Here is a 24,668-nt window from a genome sequence, read left to right on the forward strand (position 1 = left end):
CCACTCTCAACCCTTCAAGAATCAATTGCAAGTCTATCTTGGCCAATTCACGTCTCATATCCTCAAAGTTATCTTTCTTTCTCCCAGTCCTCTGATAGGCTGACTTTTCTGGCTAACTTGTTTGCTTCATCTTTTGTTTTGATACTATCCCTGATGGTTTAGCGGGGATCACAGCAGTTCAGAGTGAATTAGAGGGGTGTAGAGGTGAGTTGCAGCGGTTCAGACGGGCTCAGGGTTCCGAGGGGTTTAGAGGTGTTTATAATGGTTTCGATAGGTTTGGAGAGGTCCAGAGGTACTCAGAGGGGTTTTGAGTTGTCCAGAGGGGTGTATATGGGTTTAGTGGTGTTTCGAAGTGTTTCGAGGGGTTTCCAACAGGGTTCTAGGGATGTCGAGGGACTTCGATGGGTTTAGAGGGGGTTGGTGCGGTTTAGAGCCGGTTAGAGGGGTTCGATGTGTTTAGCGGGGTTTTAAGGTGTTTCGATGGGATTAGAATGGTTTTGAGGGGTTCAGATGGGTTCTGAGGAGATTGGATGGGGTTTAGAGTGTTTTAGAGAGGGTTATATGAGTTTCGAGGCCTTCAGTGGTTCGGCGAGGTTTAGAGGTGTTTTCATGGGTTTTAGATGGGTTTAGCGGGGTTCAAAAGGGTTCAGACGGGTTTCGAGGGATTTAGAGGGGGTTTGCAGAGTTCAATACAATTCAATACAATACAATTCAATCTATTGTCATTTGGACCCCTTGAGGTCCAAACGAAATGCCGTTTCTGCAGCCATACATTACAAACAAATAGACCCAAGACACAACATAATTTACATAAACATCCATCACATTGCTGTGATGGAAGGCCAAAAAAACTTCTCTCTCCACTGCACTCTCCCCCCCGATGTCAGAGTCAAAGTCAAAGTCCAAGCCCCCGGCGGGCGATGGCGATTGTCCCGTGGCCATTAAAGCCACGCCGGGTGATGCAAGGTCGCACACCGGGTCTTGATGTTAGAGCCCCCGGCGTGCGCTCGCAGAGACCCGCCACCATTCCAAGCCGCGCGGGGCGGTGCTGTAAGGCCCCGCTCCAGGTGCTCTTCAACCCCGCAACTCCGGCGGGAGAAGTTGCCGCTGCGGAAGCCCCGAAATGCGGTCTCCCTCCAGGGACCCGCGGGCTCCCGGTGTTACCGTCCGCCAAACCCGCAGTTGCAGCCACCGAATCTCCGGTGGTCGGGTCGCAGCAGCGTCCACCACAGCTCCACCCGCTCTGGACTCGGCCAGCCCCGCGACGGTGAGGTGAGTAGTCGGCCACAGAGCCCCCGGTCTTCCTGTTGGAGGCCGCTCCTCGTTGCAGCCCCAACGACAACGGAGACCCGACAAAGAAAAGGTTGGGTCTCCCGTGCAGGGAGAGATTTAAAAGTTACCCCCAACCCCCCCCCACACCACCCCCACACCCCCCCCCACACACACACATACCCCAACAAAAATAACAAAAACTACATCAAAACATAGACATAAAATAATAAAAACGCAGACGGACTGCAGAGGCCGCTGCTGACGAGAGTCGCGCCGCCTGCCGGGATGTGTTCAGAGGGGTTTAGAGGGGTTAAGAGCGGTTTAGAGATGTTTAGAGGTGTTTAAATGGGGTTAGAGGGGTTTACACCGGTCTAGATGCGTTTTGAGGGGTTTAGAGGGGAATATAGGGGTTCAGAGGGGTTTAGATTGGTTTAGAGGGGTTTAAGAGGGAATTGGAGCGGTTTAGAGGTCTTTAGACATGTTTCGAGGGATTTAGATTGGTTCTGGAGGATTCAGATAGTTTAGAGGGTTCCAGAGGGTTTAGAGGGGTTCAGATAGGTCCAGATGGGTTTAGAGGTATTTAGAGGGGGTTTGAGGGATTCAGAACGATTCAGAGGGGTGTAGAGGGGTTTGTAGCGGTTTATAGATGCTTAGAGGTGTTTAGGGGGGTTAGAGTGGTTTAGAGTGGTTAAGATGTGCTTAGATTGGTTTAGATGGCTTTAGAGGTGCTCCGAATGTTTTAGAGGTGGCCAGCTTGATCCAGACGGGTTAGAGGAGTATAGAGGGGGTAGGAGGTGGGTACAGGTGTTTGGAAGGGTTTCGAAGGGTTTACAGGGGTTTAGAGCATGTTTCGTGGTGTGTGGAGGTGTTTACATGGGTTTCGAGGTGTTTGGGGGGGGTTTAGAGTGGGTTCGTGGGGTTTCGAGCTGTATAGAGTAGTTCCATGGGGCTACGAGTGGGTTCAAGTGGTTTTGCGGGGATCAGAGGGGTTCTGAGGGGGTTGAAGCGCTTTAGAGAGGTTTAGAGGAGGTTTTGGTTGGAGGGGTTTAGTGGTTCAAAGGGGTTCGGAGGGTTTTAGAGGGGCTTAGTGATTTAGAGGTTTTCGAGACGTTTATATGGGTACAGACAGGTTCAAATGGGTTTGGAGGGTTTGGAGGTGGTTAGAGGTGTAAAGATAGGTTCAGAAGGGTTCAGAGGGTTTAAATAGATTTAGAGCGGTTGAGAGAGTTTTGGAGATGTACAAACGTGTTTAGAGGGGTTAGAGTGGTTTAGAGAAGTTACCATGTGCTTGGAGGGTTTTAGAGGGATTTAGAGGGATCAGATGGGTTTAGCGGGGGTTTAATTGGGGATTGAGGTGTTTAAAGGTGTCAGAGGTCTTTAGAAGTGATCAGAGGTGTTCGGAGGTGTTTGGAGGGGTTTCGAATGGTTTAGATGCATTTAGAGGCGTTTGGAATGGTTCAAAGGGGTTTACAGGTTATTGGAGGGGGTTTAGAGATGTCCAGACAGGTTTAGAGGGATGTAGAGGGGTTCATATGTGTTCAGAGGGGTTTAGAGGGGCTTATTGAGGTATAGGTGGGCTCAGAGTTATTTAGAGTAGTTTAGATTGATTTACATGAGTTTAGAGGGTATCAGAGGGGCTTAAATGGGTTTAGAGGGGTTTCGAGGTGCGTGGAGGGGTTTCGAAGTGTTTGAGGGGTGTCGATGGGGTTTGGAGGAGGTTAGTGCGGTGTCGATGGGTGTCGACGTGGTTCGAGTGGTTCAGAGGGGGTCAGAGTGGTTTAGATGGGTTTAGAGCGGTTCAGAGTGATTTCGAGGGGTTTAGAGGAGGTTAGAGGTTTGTCCAGTGGTTCAGGTGCGTTAAAATGGGTTTAAAGGGGTTTAGAGACGTGTTGATGGGTCCGAAGAAGTTCAGGGCGGTTTAGAGGGATTTACAGGGGTTGGAGGTGTTTAGATGTTTTTAGATGTGTTTAGATGGGTTTAGAGGGGGTTACAGGGGTGTAGATGGGTTTAGAGGGGGGTAGAGTTGTTTAGAGTGATTTAGAGTGGTGTAGAGCGATTTCTAGAGGTTTAGAGGAGGTTAGAGAGGTTCCGAGGGTTTCAGGGGGGTTGTGATGTGTTTACCGGAGATTAGAGAGGTTTAGAGTTGTTTAGAGGGGTTTACATGGGGTTACAGGAGTTTACAGAGGTTTAGAGGGCTTTAGACGCGTTCAGAGAGATTTACAAGGGTTTAGAGGGTTTTAGAGGGGTTTGAAGAGGTTGAGAGGGGTTTAGAGTGGTTTTCAGGGGGGTTAGAGCGGTTTACATGGGTGTTAGAATGATTTAGAGCGGTTTTACGGAGTTTAGATGGGTTTACAGAAGTTTAGCGGGGTTTAGAGTGGTTTGGAGAGGTTGAGATATGTTTAAAGGGGCTTAGAGATGATTACTGGGGTTTACAGGGGGTTTACATGAGGATTAGATGTGTTTAATGGGATGTAGAAGTGTTTAGATGGGTTTACAGTGGTTTACAGTGGTTTAAAGGGTTTTACAAGGGTTTAGAGATGTTTGTAGTGGTTTACAGACGTTTGGTGGGGTTTAGGGGGATTTAGTGGGGTTTACAGGGGTTTACAGAAGTTAAGGAGCGTTTGCGGGTGTTAAGAGTGGTTTAGAGGGGTTGGCAAGCGATAGAGGGGTTACAGTGTTTAGAGTGGTTTTAGGAACTTTAGAAGGGTTTAGAGCGATTTAGAGTGGTTCACAGGGGTTTAAAGAGGGTTGGATAGATTACATGCGGTTACAGGAGTTTAGAGGGAATTACACGGGGTCTTCAGAGGTTTACACGTGTTTATAGGGGTTTACATGGGTTTACATAGGTTAAATGGGTTTAGAGTGGTTTAGCGGTGTTTGGAGAGGTTTACATGGGTTTGCATGGGGTTTAGAGGGGTTTGCATGGGTTTTGAGGAATCCAGGTGGTTTCAAGGGGTTAGAGGGGTTTAGATGGGTTTAGAGGGGTTTAGAGGTGTTTAGAGGTGTTTAGAGTTGTTTGTAGATTTCCAAATTCTACAGAGAGATTTAGGCCATTTGGAAGAATGGGCTGATAGATGGTAGATGGAGTTTAATGCTGATAAGTGTGAGGTGCTACATCTTGGCAGCACAATCAAAATTGGAGGTACATGGTAAATGGTAGCGAATTGAGGAATTCAGTTGAACAGAGGGATCTAGGAATAACTGCATAGTTTCCTGAAGGTGGAATCTCATGTAGATAGGGTGGTAAAGAAAGCTTTTGGTGTGCTAGCCTTTATAAATCAGATTATTGTGTATAGAAGTTGGGATGTAATGTTATAATTGTACAAGGCATTGGTGAGACCAATTCTGGAGTATGGTGTACAATTTTGGTCGCCCAATTATAGGAAGGATGTCAACAAAATAGGGAGAGTACAGAGGAGATTTACTAGAATGTTGCCTGGGTTTCAGCAACTAAGTTACAGTGAAAGGTTGAATAGGTTAGGTCTTTATTCTCTGGAGCGCAGAAGATTGAGGGGGGACTTGATAGAGGTATTTAAATGTATGAGAAGGATATACAGAGTTGACGTGGATAAGCTTTTCCCATTGAGAATAGGGAAGATTCAAACAAGAGGACATGACTTCAGATTTAACGGACAGAAGTTTAGGGGTAACGTGAGGGGGAACTTCTTTACTCAGGGGGTGCTAGCTGCGTGGAATGAGCTTCCAGTGGAAGTGGTGGAGGCAGGTTCGATTGTATCATTTAAAAATATATTGGATAGGTATATGCATGGGAAATGAATGAAGGGTTATGGTCTGAGTGAAGGTAGACAGGCTGGGGGAAAAAGTGTTCGGCACGGAATTGTACGGCCGAGATTGCCTGTTTCCGTGCTGTAATTGTTATATGTTATATGGTGATATGGAGGCATTCACATGGGTTTACAGTGATTTAGAGGGATTTACAGTGGATTAGAGGGGTTTAGGGGGGCTTAGGGGGGTGTTCAAGTGCTTAGAGGGATGTGGAGGGGTTTACAGTCGTTTAGAGAGGATGAGAAGGGTTTGGAGGGATTTACAGGCGGTTGGATGGGTTTAGACCTGTGTCGAGGGGTTTAGAGGTGTTTAGGTGGGTTAGAGGTGTTTAGATGGTTTTAGCGGGGTTTAGTGGGGGTTTGAGGCGTTTTGAGTTGTTTTGGAGTGGTTTCGATGCGTTTACAGGGGTTTAGGGGTTCACATGGGTTTACAGGGGTTTAGAGTGATTTAGAGATGTTTACAGGGGGTTTGCATGTGCTTAGATGAGTTTAGTTGTGTTTAGAGCGCTTTACAGTGGATTTAGAAGGATTTGGAGGTGGTTTAGAGGGGTTTAGATGGGCATACATAGGTTCACAGGTGTTTAGAGAGACAGAGCTGTTTAGCGTGCTTTAGATTAGTTTAGAGGGGTTTAGGGGGGTTTACAAGGTGGTTTGGAGGGGTGTAGAGGGGTTGAAATAGGTTTTGAGATGTTTGGAGGGGTTTAGATGGGTTTGGAGGTGTTTGGAGGAGTTTGGAGGTGCTTGAAGGGGGTTGGTGCGGTTTAGACGGGTTTACAGTGGTTTACAGGGGGCTTCGACGGGTTTAGAGGGTTAAGAGGTGTTTCGAGTGGTTTTGAGCGGGTATCGGGGGTACTGGAGGTGTTTAGAGGGTGTTCGATGGGTTACAGGGGTTGAGAGGGGATTTCAGGGGTTTGGAGATGTTTAGAGTGGGTTAGAGGGGTTCGGATGGGTTAGATGGCTTTAGAGGGGTTTATAGGGGGTTAGACGTGTTTATAGATGATGAGAGGGGTTTCGGCAGGTTTCGATTTCGGTTTAGAGGGATTTACAGGGGTTCAGATGGGTTTACATGAGGTTAGGTGGGGTTTCGATGGATTTAGAGTGGTTCAGAGGGGGTTAGATTGGTTTCGAGGGGATTACATGGGTTTCCAATCGTTTAGAGGGGTGTAGATGGGTTCAGAGTATTCAGAGAGGGTTAGAGGGGTTTAGATGTGGTATACTGGGGTTCCGATGGGTTTTGAAGTGTTCAGACGGGTTTAGAGAGGATTACAGTGGGTCAGAGGATTGAGAAGGGTTCTGAGGAGTTCCGTGGGGTTTTGAGGGGTTTAGATGGGTTTAGATGGTTTAGAGGGGGGTTAGAGGGGTTCAGAGGAGTTCGGAGGGGAATAGATGGAGTTAGAGGGAGCAGCCGTTCAGAGGGGTTCAGAGGAGTTTAGTGGGGTTTGGAGGGGTTTAGAGGTGGTCAGATGGGCTTAGTGGGGCACCTGCGAAAATTGCGAGACTAGAGAGAAAAGTACGAACCTGTTACGAAAAGAGCGAGTCTGGTACGAACAGTGCGATCTTATTGCGAAAAGTGCGGTAGGCGCAAAATGTGCGAGCCTCGTGCGGAAAGTGCGAGTCTGCTGCGAAAAGTGTGAGCCTGGTGGGAAAACTGCGAGCCTTGTGCGAAAATCGCTAGACTGTTCCGAAAAGTGCGATCCTGCTGCGAAAAGTGCGATCCTGCTGGGAAAAGAGCGAGTCGCATGCGTAAACTGCGATCCTGATGCGTAAACTGCGATCCTGATGCGTAAACTGCGATCTTGGTGCGAAAACTGTGAGCGTGGCGCAAAAAAGTGCGAGCCTGGTGCAAAAGTACGAGCCGTCTGCAAAAAAATGCCAGCCTGGTCCGAAAAGGGCGAGCTGGTGCGCAAACTGCGAGCCTGGTGCGAAAAGTGCAAGCCTCAGTAAATGGGGAATTAGGGGAGCGCACTCATGAATGGGGAAATAGGGAGCGCAGCATTGAATGGTGAATCGGGGAGGACACCAATACATGGGGATTTAGGGGGTGGCACCAGTAAATCGGAATTTAGGAGAGGGCGCCAGTAAACAATGGCACAGGTGCCTCAATTTCAGAGACTGGGTTCATTTCCGACCACGGTCGCCGTCCGCACGGTTTGTATATGCTCCTCGTGACCGCGTGGATTTTTCGCCTGGCCCGCTTTTACTCCAGCTTTTTGTGACGACATATATTATACCTGTGTTTCTCAGCTGAAGCTATACAGCTCGGAGGCACCGCGGTATAATTGCTGCCTTAAAGCGGTTTCAATCCCGACCAAGGGTGCTGTATGTATGGAGTGTGTCCGTCCTCCCCCTGACCGCGTGGATTTTCTCCAACATCATCCGTTTCCTCCCAATCTCCAAAGACGCATAGGTGTGAAGACAGGTACACAAAAAAGCTGGAGAAACTCGGCGGGTGCAGCAGCATCTATGGACCGAAGGAAAAAGGCAACGTTTCGGGCCGAAACCCTTCTTCAGACTGATAGGATGGGGGAGGGGGAGGGGGTTGGGCGAGAGAAGGAAAGGAAAAGGGAGGAGGAGGAGCCCGAGGGCTGGGGGATGGAAGGACACAGTCCCAGGGCTGAGGAAGGGGAGGAGACAGCACGGACTAACAAAATTGTGAAAATTCAATGTTCATGCATGAATATGAATGAAGAATGACTGGATAGACTCGGCTTGTACTCACTAGAATTTAGAAGTTTGAGGGGTCATCGTATAAAAACTTACAACATTCTAAAGGGGTTGGACAGGCGAGATGCAGGAAGATTGTTCCCGATGTTGGGGAAGTCCAGAACAAGTCCAGAAAAGTGGATAAGTCTCCAGGTCCTGACAGGATATTCCCTAGGACATTGAGGGAAGTTAGTGTAGAAATAGCCAGGGCTATGATAGAAATATTTCAAATGTCATTAGAAATGGGAATAGTCCCCGAGGATTGGCGTACTGCGCATGTTGTTCCATTGTTTAAAAAGGGTTCTAAGAGTAAACCTAGTAATTATAGACCTGTTAGTTTGACTTCAGTGGTGGGCAAATTAATGGAAAAGATACTTAGAGATAATATATAGAAGCATCTGGATAAACAGAGTCTGATTAGGAACAGTCAACATGGATTTGTGCCTGGAAGGTCATGTTTGACTAATCTTCTTGAATTTTTTGAAGAGGTTACTAGGGAAATTGACGAGGGTAAATCAGTGGATGTCGTCTATATGACTTTAGTAAGACATTTGACAAGGTTCCTCGTGGAAGGTTGGTTAAGAAGGTTCAACTGTTGGGTATAAATGCAGGAGTAGCAAGATGGATTCAACAGTGGCTGAATGGGAGACGCCAGAGGGTAATGGTGGATGGCTGTTTGTCGGGTTGGAGGCAGATGACTAGTGAGGTGCCTCAGGGATCTGTGTTGGGTCCTTTGTTGTTTGTCATGTACATCAATGATCTGGATGAAGGTGTGGTAAATTGGATTAGTAAGTATGCAGATGATACCAAGAAAGGGGGTGTTGTGGATAATGAAGTTGATTTCCAAAGTCTACAGAGTGCTTTAGGCCATTTGGAAGAATGGGCTGAAAGATAGCAGATGGAGTTTAATGCTGATAAATGTGAGGTGCTACACCTTGGCAGGACAAATCAAAATAGGACGTACATGGTAAATGGTAGGGAATTGAAGAATGCAGTTGAACAGTGGGATCTGGGAATAACCGTGCATAGTTCCTTGAAGGTGGAATCTCATTTAGATAGGGTGGTAAAGAAAGCTTTTGGTATACTAGCCTTTATAAATCAGAGCATTGAGTATAGAAGCTGGGATGTAATGTTAAAATTGTACAAGGCATTGGTGAGACCAAATCTGGAGTATGGTGTACAATTTTGGTCGCCCAATTATAGGAAGGATGTCAACAAAATAGAGAGAGTACAGAGGAGATTTACTAGAATGATGCCTGGGTTTCAACAACTAAGTTACAGAGAAAGGTTGAATAAGTTAGGTCTTTATTCTCTGGAGCGCAGAATGTTAAGGGGGGACCTGATAGTGGTCTTTAAAATGATGAGAGTGATAGACAGAGTTGATGTGGACAACTTTTCCCTTTGAGAATAGGGAAGATTCAAACAAGAGGACATGACTTCAGAATTAATGGACAGAAGTTTAGGGGTAACATGAGGGGGAACTTCTTTACTCAGAGAGTGGTAGCGGTGTGGAATAAGCTTCCAGAGGAGGTGGTGGAGGCAGGTTCGTTGGTATCATTCAAAAATAAATTGGATAGGCATATGGATGAGAAGGGAATGGAGGATAATGGTATGAGTGCAGGCAGGTGGGACTAAGGGAAAATAATTGTTCGGCACGGACTTGTAGGGCCGAGATGGCCTGTTTCCGTGCTGTAATTGTTATATGGTTATATGTTATGGTTATAAGGGGGTCACAGTTTAAGGATAAGGGGGAAATCCTTTAGGACCGAGATGAGAAAAAACATTTTTCACACATAGAATGGTTAATCTCTGGACGTCTCTGTCACAAAAGGTAGTTGAGGCCAGTTTATTGCCTATATTTAAGACGGAGTTAGATGTGGCCCTTGTGGCTAAAGGGATCAAGAGGTATGGAGAGAAGGCAGGTACAGAATACTGAGTTGGATGATCAGCCATGATCATATTGAATGGCGGTGGAGGCTTGACGGGCCGAATGGCCTACTCACCTAATTTCCATGTTTCTCTTTTAGACGAGTTTAGAACAGTTTACAGAGGTTTAAAGGGGGGGTTTACAGGGTTTTAGAGGGGGTTACATAGGTCTACAGAGGTTTAAAGGTGTTTACAGGGGGTTACAGAAGTTCAGAGGAGTTCGCGGGGGTTTAGAGGGGTTTACACGTGTTTACATGGGTTTAGAGGAGTTTGCAGTGGTTTAGATGTGTTTAGTGGTTTTCAGAGGTTTAGATTGGTTTAGTGCGTTTTAGAGTGGTTTACAGGGGGTTTAAAGAGGGTTGGAAGGGTTTACATGCAGTTACGGGTGTTTAGAGGGGCTTACAGAGGTTTATGTAGGTACAGACAGGTTCATGTGGGTACAGACAGGGTCAGAGGGGGTTGGGGGGTTTGGAGTGGTTTAGATGTGTATGGAGGAGTTCAGAAGGGTTCGTAGGGTTTTAGATGGATTTACAGGTGTTTTGAGGTGTTCAGAGAGGTTCAGAGGGGTTTCGAGGGGCTGAGAGCGGTTTAGAGATGTACAAAAGTGTTTAGAGGGGTTTGGAGTGGTTAGAGAAGTAAAGATGTGCCTGGAGGGGCTTAGAGGGGTCAAATGGGTTCAGAGGGATTTAGAGGGGTCCAGAGGCGTTCAGAGCTGTTTAGAAGTGTTCAGAGGTGTTCCGATGTGTTTGACGGGTTTCGAAGGTTTTAGAGGAATTTAGAGGCGTCTCGAATGGTTCAAAGGGGTTTATAGGGGGGTTGGAGGGGTTTAGAGGTGTTCAGACAGGTTTAGAGGGATATATATATGTGCATATGTTTTCAGAGGAGTTTAGATGGGTTTAGAGAGGTCGAGAGTGGTTCAGAGTGGTTTAGAGTAGTTTAAAGGTATTTATAGGGGTTTATGGGGATTAGAAGGATTTTGAGGTGCTTAGAGGGGTTTGGATGAGCTTGGAGGGGTTTCTAACGGTTTAGAGGGGGGTTCGACGGGCGTCTAGGGATTACAGGCGTTTACAGGGCGTTTCGAGGGGTTTAGTGCGGTGTCGATGGGCGTCGACATAGTTCGTGTGGCTCAAAGGGGTTTTGTGGGGTTTAGAGGGGTTTAAATATGTTTAGAAGGGTCTAGATGGGTCCATTAGCGTGTAGTGTGGTTTAGAGGGGTCCATTCGCGTTTACTATGGTTTAGAGAGGTTTAGAGCGGTTCAAAGTGGTTTAGAGGGGTTTAGAGCAGTAGAGGGGTTACAGGGGTTCAGTTGCGTTTAGAGGGGTTTAAATGGAGTTTAGAGGCGTTTAGATGGGTCCAGAGAAGTTCAGAGTGGTTTAGAGGGATTTACAGAGTTTGGAGGGGTTTAGATGTGTTTATAATGGGTTGGAGGTGTTTAGATGGGTTTAGAGGAGTATAGATGGGTGTAGAGGTGTTTAAAGGGGGTAGAGTGGTTTAGAGGGGGTTAGAGAGGTTGGGAGAGTTTCAGAGGAGTTGTGATTCTGGAATTGTTCATCCCAGTTTGACAAAATAATAAATCAGGGAAGGTAGTGCATCAGTGGATAACAAGGGAAATCAGGGATAGTATCAAAGCGAAGGATGATGCGTACAAATTAGCCAGAAAAAGCAGCATACCTGAGGACTGGGATAAATTCAGAGACCAGCAGAGGAGGACAAAGGGCTTAATTAGCAAAATGAAAAATAGATTATGAAAGAAAACTGGCAGGGAACATAAAAACTGACTGCAAACGTTTTTATAGATATGTGAAAAGAAAGAGATTAGTTAAAACAAATGTAGGTCCCTTGCAGTCAGAAACAGGTGAGTTGATCATGAGGAACAAGGATATGGCGGACCAATTGAATAACTACTTTGGTTCCGTCTTCAGTAAGGAAGACAATAATCTGCCGGAAATAGCAGGGGACCGCGGGTCAAAGGAGTTGGAGGAATTGAGTGAAATCCAGGTTAGTCAGGAAGTGGTGTTGGGTAAATTGAATGGATTAAAGGCCGATAAATCCTCAGGGCCAGATAGGCTGCATCCCAGAGTACTTAAGGAAATAGTGGATGCGTTAGTAATAATCTTTCAAAACTCTTTAGTTTCTGGAGTAGTTCCTGAGGATTTGCGGGTAGCAAACGTAACCCCACTTTTTAAGAAGGGAGGGAGAGAGAAAACGGGGAATTACAGAGCAGTTAGTCAAACATCGGTAGTGGGGAAACTGCTAGAGTCAGTTATTAAAGATGGGATAGCAGCACATTTGGGAAGTGGTGAAATCATTGGACAAAGTCAGCATGGATTTACGAAAGGTAAATCATGTCTGACGAATCTCATAGAATGTTTCGAGGATGTAACTAGTGGCGTGGATAGGGGAGAACCAGTGGATGTGGTGTATCTAGACTTCCAGAAGGCTTTCGACAAGGTCCCACATAAGAGATTAGTATACAAACTTAAAGCACACGGCATTGGGGGTTCAGTTTTGATGTGGATAGAGAACTGGCTGGCAAAGAGTAGAAGTAGACGGGTCCTTTTCACAATGGCGGGCAGTGACTAGTGGGGTACCGCAAGGCTCAGTGCTGGGACCCCAGCTATTTACAAAATATTTTAATGATCTGGATAAGGGAATTGAAGGCAATATCTCCAAGTTTGCGGATGACACTAAGCTGGGGGGCAGTGTTAGCTGTGAGGAGGATGCTAGGGGACTGCAAGTTGACTTGGATAGGCTGGGTGAGTGGGCAAATGTTTGGCAGATGCAGTATAATGTGGATAAATGTGAGGTTATCCATGTTGGTGGCAAAAACAGGAAAGCAGACTATTATCTAAATGGTGGCCGACTAGGAAATGGGGAGATGCAGCGAGACCTGGGTGTCATGGTACACCAGTCATTGAAAGTAGGCATGCAGGTGCAGCAGGCAGCGAAGAAAGTGAATGGTATGTTAGCTTTCATAGCTAAAGGCATTGAGTGTAGGAGCAGGGAGGTTCTACTGCAGTTGTACAGGGTCTTGGTGAGACCACACCTGGAGTATTGCGTACAGTTTTGGTATCCAAATCTGAGGAAGGACATTATTGCCATAGAGGGAGTGCAGAGAAGGTTCACCAGACTGATTCCTGGGATGTCAGGACTGTCTTATGAAGAAAACCTGGATAGACTTGGTTTATACTCTCTAGAATTTAGGAGATTGAGAGGGGTTCTTATAGAAACTTACAAAATTCAGGACAAGGGGTCACAGCTTAAGGATAAGGGGGAAATCCTTTAAAACCGAGATGAGAAAAACCTTTTTCACACAGAGAGTGGTGAATCTCTGGAACTCTCTGCCACAGAGGGTAGTTGAGGCCAGTTCATTGGCTATATTGAAGAGGGAGTTAGATGTGGCCCTTGTGGCTAAGGGGATCAGAGGGTATGGAGAGAAGGCAGGTAGGGGATACTGAGTTGGATGATCAGCCATGATCATATTGAATGGCGGTGCAGGCTCGAAGAGCCGAATGGCCTACTCCTGCACCTTATGTCTATGTTTCTATGTTTCTATGTGATGTGTTTACAGGAGATTAGAAGGGTTTAAAATGGTTCCGAGTCGTTTAGAGGGATTTACAGGGGTTTACAGGAGGTTACAGACGTTTGGTGTGATTTAGAGATGTTCAGATGGATTTAAATGGGTTTAGAGGGGCCTAGTGGGGTTTAAAGAGGTTTAGAGGGTGTTTAGAGTGGTTGTCAGGGGGTTTAGAGCGGGTTTCCTGGAGTTAGAATGATGTAGAGCGGTTTTGCGGAGCTTAGATGGGTTTACAGATGTTTAGAGGGGTTTAGAGTGGTTTGGAGGTGTTGAGGTGTTTAGCGAGGCTTACAATGGTTTACAGGGGTTTACAGGGGTTTACATTAGATCTACACCGAGGTGTAGAGGGGTTTAGATGGGTGTACAGTGGTTTACAGGGGTTTACGGAGGTTAAGACGCGTTTGCGGGGGTGTAGAAGGGTTGGCAATGTTTAGAGGGGGTTACAGTGGTTTAATAATAATAATAATAATAATAATAATAATAATAATAATAATAATAATAATAATAATAATAATAATAATAATAATAATAATAATAATAATAATAATAATTATTATTATTATTATTGATCCCCTCAGGGAAATTCAGATGTCCAGAAGCCCCCAACCAACAAACCCACAGATTCAAAATGAACGCAGACAGAAAATACATAGAATACAATGTGGACACTACCTGAGAGCAATAAATACTTAAAAAGACCAATAATTAACAGTTAAAAATTAAAAATTGCAAAATGCATCCCCCTACAGCCTAGCGGTCCGAATTATAAAATCTAATGGCTGCAGGGGTGAAGGATCTCCTGAACCGCTCCGTTCTACAGGGCAGGGAGAGGAGCCGGTTGTTGTTCCGATTGCTCTTTTGACTCTCCAGAATTACATGGAGGGGATGCCCGGGGTTTTTCAGGATGACCTGCGCCTTGTGCCTCATATGCCTCTCAAGCACATCCATCCCAGAGTCTACTCTCCCCTCCAGCACTGAGCTAGCTCGTTTAACCAGTTTGACCAGCTTCTTGTTCAAAAGGGAACTGCAGATGCTGGAATATCGAAGGTACACAAAATTGCTGGAGGAACTCAGCGGGTGCAGCAGCATCTATGGAGCGAAGGAAATAAGAGAGGAGGAGTCTGAAGAAGGGTTTCGGCCCGAAACGTCGCCTATTTCCTTCGCTCCATAGATGCTGCTGCACCCGCTGAGTTCCTCCAGCAATTTTGTGACCAGCTTCTTGTTGTTTTTTGCACTAATGATGTTGCCCCAGCAGACAACAGCGTGGTAAATAACACTTGCAACCACCGTGTTGTAAAACATGTGCAGCATATCATTACACACATTGAAGGATTTGAGCCTTCTGAGGAAAAAGAGTCTGCTCTGGCCTTTTTTGTAGAGGGAGTCAGAGTTGACAGACCAGTCCAGTTTGTTATCAAGGTGCACTCCAAGGTATTTATATGTCTGCACCACCTCAATGTCAGCCCCTGCAGCGTTGACCGGCTGAAGGGGGAGATTGGTCCTGCCAAGGTTAACCACCATCTCTTTAGTCTTAGTTGTGTTCAGGATGAGACAGTTCTCTTCACTCCAGGCACAAAAGGCACTGGTCAAGTTCCTGTATTCCTCCTCCTGCCCGTTCCTTACACATGCCACAATCGTTGTATCATCTGAATATCTCTGTACGTGGCATGTGTCAGACGTATAGTTAAAGTCTGCTGTATACAGGGTGAAGAGGAACGGGTCCAGAACCGTTCCCTGTGGGGCTCCAAAATTGCACACCACTGTGCCAGAGACACTGTCCCCCAGCTTGACAAACTGTGGTCGACCCGTCAGGTAGTCGTATATCCAGGAGATAAATGTGGAATCCACCCCCATCTTCTTAAGCTTGTCATTCAGAATCAGGGGTTGGATGGTGTTGAACGCACTTGAGAAGTCGAAGAACATAATCCTCACATAGCCACCGGGTTTGTCCAAAAAGGAGTAGATCCGGTGCAGCACGTAGAGGACTGCGTCATCCACCCCGATGTTCTGCTGGTATGCAAACTGTAGTGGGTCGAGTGCGTGCTGGACTTGTGGTCTCAGGAGACGAATGAGTAGCCGCTCCTTTGTTGTCATGATATGGGATGTAAGGGCCACCGGTCTGTAGTCGTTGATCTCGGTCGGCCGCCCTGCTTTGGGAACCGGCACGAGACATGATGTTTTCCACAGACCTGGTACCCTCCCTGACTGGAGGCTCAGGTTGAAAATGGTCTGGAGCGGCTCCGCCAGCTGAGCCGCACAGTCTTTTAGTAACCTGGGACATACACCATCAGGGCCAGCTTAGTGGGGTTTAGAGTGGTTTTCTGGGACTTCCGGTGGCGCTATGGAGTAGGAGAGACTCGCGCCAACTAGCTCCGTGATAAAACCCGAAAAAACGGGGGGGAAAGACAGATCCTACCTGCAGAAAACGGCACCGATTGTTTTGCAATAGGCCCGTGACGTCATCAGGCGCGCGACACAGGCAGTATGTCGACTCAGCATACCCCCCCCCCCCCCACAAGATAAAAACCGGCAAGACTGAAGAGGTATACCAACTGAAGCCTCGGCCTCAGGTTTAACAGCACCCAGAGAAGACATCTCAAAGAAAAAGAAAAAGACTGAGATGGAAGAATTAAAAACGTTTCTTACGGAGGAACTTAAAAATCTTAGACAGAACTTTAAAGAAGAGCTGACATCTTTTAAAAAAGAAATTAAAGAATAAATTAAAGAAGATGTTACAGAGATTGTACACGAAGTCTTTGAAGACTGGAAATTAGATATGGAAAGAAATTTGACTCAAAATGCTGAAGAAGTAAATGAAAAACTGAATATGATGGAATCCAGATTTGATTCTAAACTTGAACCTATCTTCCAGACATTAAACCAACACCACAAGATTGTAAAAGAACTTGAGGAATTTGCTGAGACAAGCACCGCAACTACAAAACAACTCATCACTGAGAACCAACGCCTATCAAAGTTATTGCGTCAAATAACCGAAAAATGTACAGACTTGGAGGGACGACAGAGGCGTCAGAACTTAAGAATCGTGGGCATCCAGGAAGACAGAGAGGGGACTCGTGACCCCCGTGAATTTGCTGCAGATGTGCTGAAAACAATTTTGAACCTGGACCAGGCGCCATCACTTGCCCGAGCGCACAGAGTGCCGAGACGTCCCCCAAAGGTGGGTGGCCCTCCAAGAATAATGATAGTAAAGGTCCAATATGACCACGTATTGGATGACATGATGAGGAAAATTGTCAAAAGCAGAAATCTTGTATATGAAGGAGACAAGATTAGCGTATTCAGAGATTATCCTGTGGAAGTTGTTAAGAAAAGAGCATTGTTCACAGAAACAAGAAGAATACTGAAGAACATAAAGAATTTGAGATGTGGACTGTTATATCCCGCAACACTAAGAGTTAGTTACGAACAGAAGGAACACTTCTTCATCAAGCACACAGAAGCATTTGAATTTGCCAAGAACATCGAGGACAAGATCGAAGATTGAAAAATACTCAACAATCAACACCTACCTGGATACTGCTATCTCGCAGAGAAGATATGGAACTCTAAACTTTAAACTATTATATTTAAGAGTTGCCTAAAATTCGCAATAAGATTTGGGTAAATATCCTGCAACGGATATATAATACTTACATTTTAGTACTAACTTCTAACAACTATTATTAATCATGAATACTAACTAACACTAATTATTGATAATTAGATTATTTAGATTATTTAAGAATTAACTAAAAGTATGAACCATAAGTAAAGTGTGATTCAGATATATTACAATGAAAAATGTATGGTGGCTCTCTCTGTGATGTTTTTGATTTTGATTATTCTTTTATAAATGTTTATATTATACAAAACTAACATTTCAATTGGAGACTACTAATTATATCAATAATGGAAGATAATCATTATTTCTTCCCCCCCCCCCCCCCCCCCACAAATTGTTTGCATCGAATTGGAAACTTTCCTTTCAAGGAAAGTACGGAGTACGGTTATTTTTATTAACCAAAAGCTACGGAAGTCCATAGATGCTTAGCCACATTAGGGTGGCTATCACTAACTGCACTAATTGTAGTTGTAGTTGCTTTTTCTTTTTACTTTCCACACTTTACTAATCCAATTTGCTATCACTTTTTTAATTTTATATCATATTATATTTTGTATTTGGAATGGAATTGCATATTTTACTGAAGGAGATAAGTTCGGATGGAAAACAGACGTGACCTTAAATTCATCTACCTGATGTTCGAGTATAAGGTAGGGTTGAATGTGCTCAATCATCTGCTCTACCACTTAATCACAAGATGCAAGACATGAATATAAAAATTGGGGGTGAAGGAATTAAATTCTGTAGTTGGAATGTTAAGGGAATTAATGAACCTATCAAGAGAGGTAAAGTGTTAGCTCATTTAAAATCATTGAAAACAGATATAATATTTATCTAGGAAACACATCTTAAAAAGGAATCACAACACAGATTGAAAGCTAAATGGATAGCCAAAGCGTACCACTCTTCATTCTCACATAAATCTAGAGATGTTGCAATATTAATTCGTAAAGGTATACCCTTTAAACATATATCAACGATAGAAGACACTTAAGGCAGATATATTGTAATAATAGGGGAGTTATACTTAAAAAAGGTGACTCTCCTCAATGTGTATGGACCAAATTTTGATAGCCCTCTGTTTTTTAAGAGAATTCTTAATAATATCCCGGAATGTACACAACAAAACTTAATAATCGGTGGAGATTTAAATTGTACATTAGATGCTTGTTTGGATAGATCATCAACTCAAAGAAAACTAAAATCTCGATCAAGTGAATGTTTAAACTCATACATTAATACTACTAATATTAAGAACGTTTGGAGAATTGAAAATCCATCGGGCCGAGAATATTCATTTTACTCACCAGTACATAAAACTTACTCAAGGATAGACTATTTTTTAGTAGATTCAAAACTTATCCCATTTACCTATAATTCGCAATATCATAACATCATAATCTCAGACCACGCTCCACTAACATTTATGATCAAACTAAACGGAATGGTAGAGACACAGTCACAATGGAGATTTAATCCCCAAATCTTAAAAGATAAGTTATGTAATGAATACCTAATAACACAGATTAAAATGTGTTTTGATGCTAACGATAGCCCTGAAATCTCTGCTTCCCTTCTTTGGGAAACATTTAAAGCATTTGTACGAGGAGCATTAATTTCTTCCCAATCATTTTTTAATAAAGAGAATAGGGCCAAACAACAGAAACTGGAAATGGAAATAAAGCAATTAGACACAGAAAATGCAGCAGCACCATCCACGATAAAACACAATAAAATTGCAGTACTGAAATATAAATTCAACAAGATATATTCAGACCAAGTTATAAAACTTTATCAACATACAAAACAATTAAATTTTGAATTTGGTGATAAACCACAAAAACTACTAGCGCGTCAACTTCGTAAATTTGATGGGGAAAAAACAATATACAAAATTAGAACAGACAAGGGAGAAACATTAACACTGCCTAAAGATATTAATGATAGATTTCTACAATACTACTAAAAATTGTATTCATCTAAAATAACAGAACAATCAACGGGAATGGAAACATTTTTACAGAATTATAAGTTTGCGGGTCTAGTTCAGAAAGAGAGAGAATTACTAGGGGCTGAAATTACGATAAAAGACATCGAAGAGTCAATCAAATCTTTAAAAAACTGAAAGGCTGCAGGCCCCGATGGTCTAAATTCTGAATTTTATTAAAAACATTATGATTTGCTTTCCCCACGCCTACAGACAATGTACAAATACGCTTACACTCAACAGAAACTCCCAGAAACACTAAATTAATCTACAATCATACTCATACCAAAAACGGACAAGGATCTTGAAGACCCAGGTTCATACAGAGCTATAGCCCTCTTAAATACTGATCAGAACATATTAACTAAAATTTGATCTAATAGATTGAGCTTAGTGATCAGTAAATTAATACATCCTGACCAAACAGGGTTTATCCCAAAACGTTATTCATTTTATAATCTGAGAAGATTATTAAATATTATATACTCCAATAGAATTCCTAATGCAGATCTAGCAATTATTTCGTTAGATGCTGAAAACGCATTTGACCAGGTAGAATGGCCATATTTATTTTCGGCGATGGAAAAATTTCAACTAGGAGAGAAGTACTGTACATGGGTTAAATTGTTATATTCTAATCCAACAGCCAGAATATTAACAAACAAAATGTTATCAACTAAATTTAATCTCTCTAGAGGCTGTAGACAAGGATGTTCACTATCCCCACTATTATTTGCTCTTGCAATCGAACCCCTAGCAGAAATCGTTAGAAACCATCCAGGAATATATGGATACAATACTAGAGACACAAGGAATAACATTTCCTTATATGCAGATGATGTACTAATATATATTACAAAGTTAGAAACTAGTATTCCAAATTTATTAAATCTAATAACTCAATTTGGTCCGTTTTCGGGATATAGAATTAATTGGAATAAAAGTGAAATCATGCCATTAACAAAATTCAATTTACATACAATACAACAATCCCCTTTTAAAATAGTTAAAGATAAATTTAAATACTTAGGAATCTATGTAACTAAGACATATACCACTTTATTTAAACTAAATTTCCCACCCTTACTGAATAAACTACATAAGAATATTCAATACTGGAAGACACTCCCCATTTCTATGCTTGGGAGAATTAATGCTATAAAAATGATTTTTTTACCGCAACTGCTGTACCTATTTCAATTAATTCCGATATATATTCCAAAAACATTTTCCAAAAAAGTCGACTCCATTGTTACAAGTTTTGTCTGGGATTATAAGAATCATAGAACAAGTAAAAAACATTTATGTAAGTCAAAGATAAATGGAGGTTTGGCTTTGCCAACTTTCTTATTTTGTTTTTGGGCAGTCCATATTAAAAACATGAATTTCTGGCTGGAAGAAATGGATCGACAACCAGATTGGTTAATGATGGGAAAAGGAAGACTGTCTACCTTTTGAAATAGGTCCGATCATATTTGCCCCCACAAAACTGCACAAAAAAACCTATAAAGAAAACCCCATAATGCATAGTGGAATACGAATTTGGAAACAAATAAAAAAAGATTTAAAATTGAATAATATACCACTATACCTTCCCATTGTAAATAATCCTTTATTCAAATCATCCTTTATGGACAAAGGTTTCACACAATGGAAAAATTATGGAATCAAAAATATTGGACATCTTTATGGGAAAGGCACTTTTCTCTCATTTCAAGAGTTACAACAGAATTATGGACTGCACTCAAATAATGTTTTCAGATATCTACAGATTAGAGATTATGTTAAATCTAATACACAAGTCTACATGAGTAGGGAATCAGAAATTATTGATGAATGTTTGAACAAGCATCCTAATACTGAAAAACTAATAGCTTATATTTATAACACCCTACTAAACAACGAGGTATCACCGACCGAACCATATAGATACAAATGGGAAAATGAAATGGGTCACCCTATAACGAAAGATATGTGGGACGAAAGTTTACAACAAATACATCAATGTTCATTAAATGCCAGACATACTTAAATACAATGCAAGGTCTTACATAGACTACACTACTCTAAAATAAAACTAAATGGAATCTTCCCACAAATCTCTCCTATTTGTGAGAAATGTCTACATCTAGAGGCTAATTTAACACACACGTTTGCAAACTGTATAAAACTTAAACATTTCTGGACTGATATTTTTGAAATAACTTCAGAAGTTATTAATACAAAACTGGACCCAGACACAACATTAATAATACTTGGAACATCAGAACAAAGTTTAACACTCACAACAAACCAAATAAATTTCCTCGACTACAGTATAATAATCGGAAAAAAATTAATATTACAATTTTGGAAAGGCCCTACAACCCCCACAATTAAAATGTGGATTACGGAAATGTCGGAGACCCTATACTTAGAAAGAATTAGACTTGTCTTAATGGACAAACAAGATATTTTCGATAAAATCTGGGCTCCATTCATTAACTATCTGAAGATAGTTTGGCACAGCACGAGGACCCAACTGAAACTTGAACTCAGGATCAGATGAAAAGCTATACTTTATAATCTACGAACCTATCTCCATTGACGTATTACAGGTAATCCATTCCACCTCCTCTGTCTTTCTGTTTTTTTTAATTTGAAACTTTCTACCCTCTCTTTCTCTCTTTCTATAAAAAATAAAAACACTAGAAGCAGAAGTAATTGATAATTGAACATTTTAATAATGTATGACTGATGTATATGAAAAGTCTTTTTACTATAATATGTAACTATACTTTACTTTATGTCTACTTCTAACAAAAATAAAAAAAATAAAGAAAGAGTGGTTTTCTGAAATTTAGACGAGTTTAAATTGTTTAAAAAGGGGTCTAAGAGTAAACCTAGCAATTATAGACCTGTTAGTTTGACGTCAGTGGTGGGCAAATTAATGGAAAGAATACATAGATAATATATATAAGCATCTGGATAAACAGGGTCTGATTAGGAACAGTCAACATGGATTTGTGCCTGGAAGGTCATGTTTAACTAAACTTCTTGAATTTTTTGAAGATGTTACTCGGGAAATTGATGAGGGTAAAGCAGTGGATGTTGTGTATATGGACTTCAGTAAGGCCTTTGACAAGGTTCTTCATGGAAGGTTGGTTAAGAAGGTTCAATGGTTGGGTATTAATGGTGGATTAGCAAGATGGATTCAACAGTGGCTGAATGGGAGATGCAAGAGAGTAATGGTGGATGGTTGTTTGTCAGGTTGGAGGCCAGTGACGAGTGGGGTGCCACAGGGACCTGTGTTGGGTCCACTGTTGTTTGTAATGTACATCAATGATCTGGACGATGGTGTGGTAAATTGGATTAGTAAGTATGCAGATGATGCTAAGATAGGTGGGGTTGCGGGTAATGAAGTAGCGTTTCAAAGTCTACAGAGAGATTTATGCCAGTTGGAAGAGTGGGCTGAAAGATGGCAGATGGAGTTTAATGCTGATAAGTGTGAGGTGCTACGCCTTGGCAGGACAAATCAAAATAGGACGTACATGGTAAATGGTAGGGAATTGAAGAATGTAGGTGAACAGAGGGATCTGGGAATAACTGTGCACAGTTCCCTGAAAGTGGAATCTCATGTAGATAGGGTGGTAAAGAAAGCTTTTGGTGTGCTGGCCTTTATAAATCAGAGCATTGAGTTTAGAAGTTGGGATGTAATGTTAAAATTGTACAAGGCATTGGTGAGGCCAATTCTGGAGTATGGCGTACAAAGGTCAAAGGTCAAAGGTCAAAAACTTCATTTGCCATTTGTGCTTACACACATAGGAACTCTTGTGCGGCTATTCAGAGAGTCAAGTTAAGTTAAAAATTAAAATTAAAAATTAAAAACATTTTAAAAAAAAATAAAAAGACACACAGAAGACACATAGAGCATTGTAACTTGCACAAACACTATATCAGGACATCAGTTCATTTTGTTGTGTTTTGGCCAAGAGTCTCACTGTTGCAGGGAAGAAGCTCTTAAAAAAGCGTGTTCTATTTGTGGCGATACTGTCCGCTCGTCTGTGCCTGAGGTTGTATGTGCAGTTTTTGTGTTTGAGCAGGGAGTGAGCTGGATGTAGTGTGTCTCTAATGATTCTCCCTGCTCTTTTTTGACAGCGCTGTGTGTAGATTGTGTCCATGGAGGGGAGTTCAGTTCTGATGATCCTCTCTGCAGTCTTTATGACTCTTTGCAGAGCCTTCCTCTCTGTCTGTGTGGTGTTTCCATACCACACCGTGATGCCTGTGGTGAGGATGCTCTCTACCAGTCCTTTGTAGACCTGGGTGAGAGGGCGACAGTGCAGACCAGCTTTTCTGAGCAGCCTGATGAAGTACAGTCTCTGCTGGGCTTTTTTCACTGTGGCTGCAGTGTTCAAAGTCCAGTTCAGATCTGATGTTATTTGTAGTCCCAGGTATCTGTAACTGTCAGCCCTCTCCACCACAGTCCACTTGATGATGAGGGGCTGCAGGGGGGGTGGATTTTTTCTAAAGTCCATTATTATTTCTTTTGTCTTGTCTGTGTTGAGGCTTAGGTCGTTCACCTCACCATAGGCAAGAATGTCGTTCACCAGACTCCTGTAGCCCGACTCGTCCCCCCCCCCCCCTTGATGAGGCCCAGGATGGTGGTATCATCCGCATACTTAATAATGATGGTGTTTTCCTGGGTGGAGACACAGTCGTGTGTGTACAGGGTGAAAAGTTTGGGACTGAGACAGCAGCCTTGTGGTGATCCTGTGCTGACGGTGAGCTCTGCAGACACCCTCCTTCCCATCCTCACCACCTGTGGTCTTTCAGTCAGGAAATCTAAGATCCAGTTGCAGGTGGGAGTCGGGACGCCGAGGTCTGTCAGCTTCTCAGTCAGCCTGCCCGGGCGAATGGTGTTAAAGGCCGAGCTATAATCCAGGAACAGCGTTCTGACGTATGTTCCTCTGCTGTCCAGGTGTTGCAGAATGTGGTGTAGAGCAATGGCCATAGCGTCGTCCACTGAGCGGTTGGGGCGGTAGGCGAACTGGAGGGGGTCGATCGTGCCCGGGACCATGTGATTGATGTGTGTGAGAACCAAATTTTCTAGACACTTCATGGCAACTGGCATGTGTGCCACTGGCCTGAAGTCATTCAGGGTGGATGGGTTTGTTTTTTTTGGAACTGGTACAATGGTGGAATATTTAAAAATACGGGGGACCACTGCTTGGTTTAAAGACAGATTGAAGATGTCTACATACACTCCCGTGAGTTGTTCTGCACAGGCCTTCAGAACTTTAGGAGGGACGCCATCTGGTCCCACAGCCTTGTGGGGTTTCACCTGCCTCAGAGATTTCAGGACCTGTACGGGTGTCACCTGAAAAACAGTGTCCGTGGGGTTGCATGGGGCTTTTGAGGGGGTGTCTGTGTTCAGTCTGTCAAACCTGGTGTAGAAGGTATTAAGGCTGTCTGGGAGGGTGACATCCTGGGGGTCTGTGGTTGGTACTGTTTTCTTGTAGTTTGTGACTGCTTGGATTCCCTGCCACATACTGCGTGTGTTGTTACTTAGGTAAAAGCTTTCAAGTTTTTGGGAATAAGCCCTCTTTGCATCTCTGATGGACTTCTGTAGCTCGTACCGGGCTTTCTTGTACTCCCTTTGATCTCCTGACTTAAAAGCTTCCTGCCTTTTCCTGATCTTCTGTTTTATGTTTCCTTTGAACCAAGGTTTCTGGTTTGGAAACACACGCACAGTTCTGGGAGGGGCACATATAGATGTGCACCAGCTGATGTAGTCACTCACAGCCTCTGTGTAT

At 43.2% G+C, this 24,668-nt stretch overlaps 1 long non-coding RNA gene across 1 annotated transcript; it reads left to right on the forward strand.

The window, feature by feature from the left end:
- Positions 1-326: 326 nt before the first annotated feature.
- LOC116969561 lies at positions 327-22,895 on the forward strand. Its single transcript, XR_004410835.1, has 3 exons — positions 327-364; positions 13,401-13,409; positions 22,885-22,895. It is a non-coding gene; the product is annotated as an uncharacterized LOC116969561 (long non-coding RNA).
- Positions 22,896-24,668: the final 1,773 nt, after the last annotated feature.

This window comes from Amblyraja radiata, unplaced genomic scaffold (genome assembly GCF_010909765.2).
Source record: "Amblyraja radiata isolate CabotCenter1 unplaced genomic scaffold, sAmbRad1.1.pri S79, whole genome shotgun sequence".
Classification (NCBI taxonomy): domain Eukaryota; kingdom Metazoa; phylum Chordata; class Chondrichthyes; order Rajiformes; family Rajidae; genus Amblyraja; species Amblyraja radiata.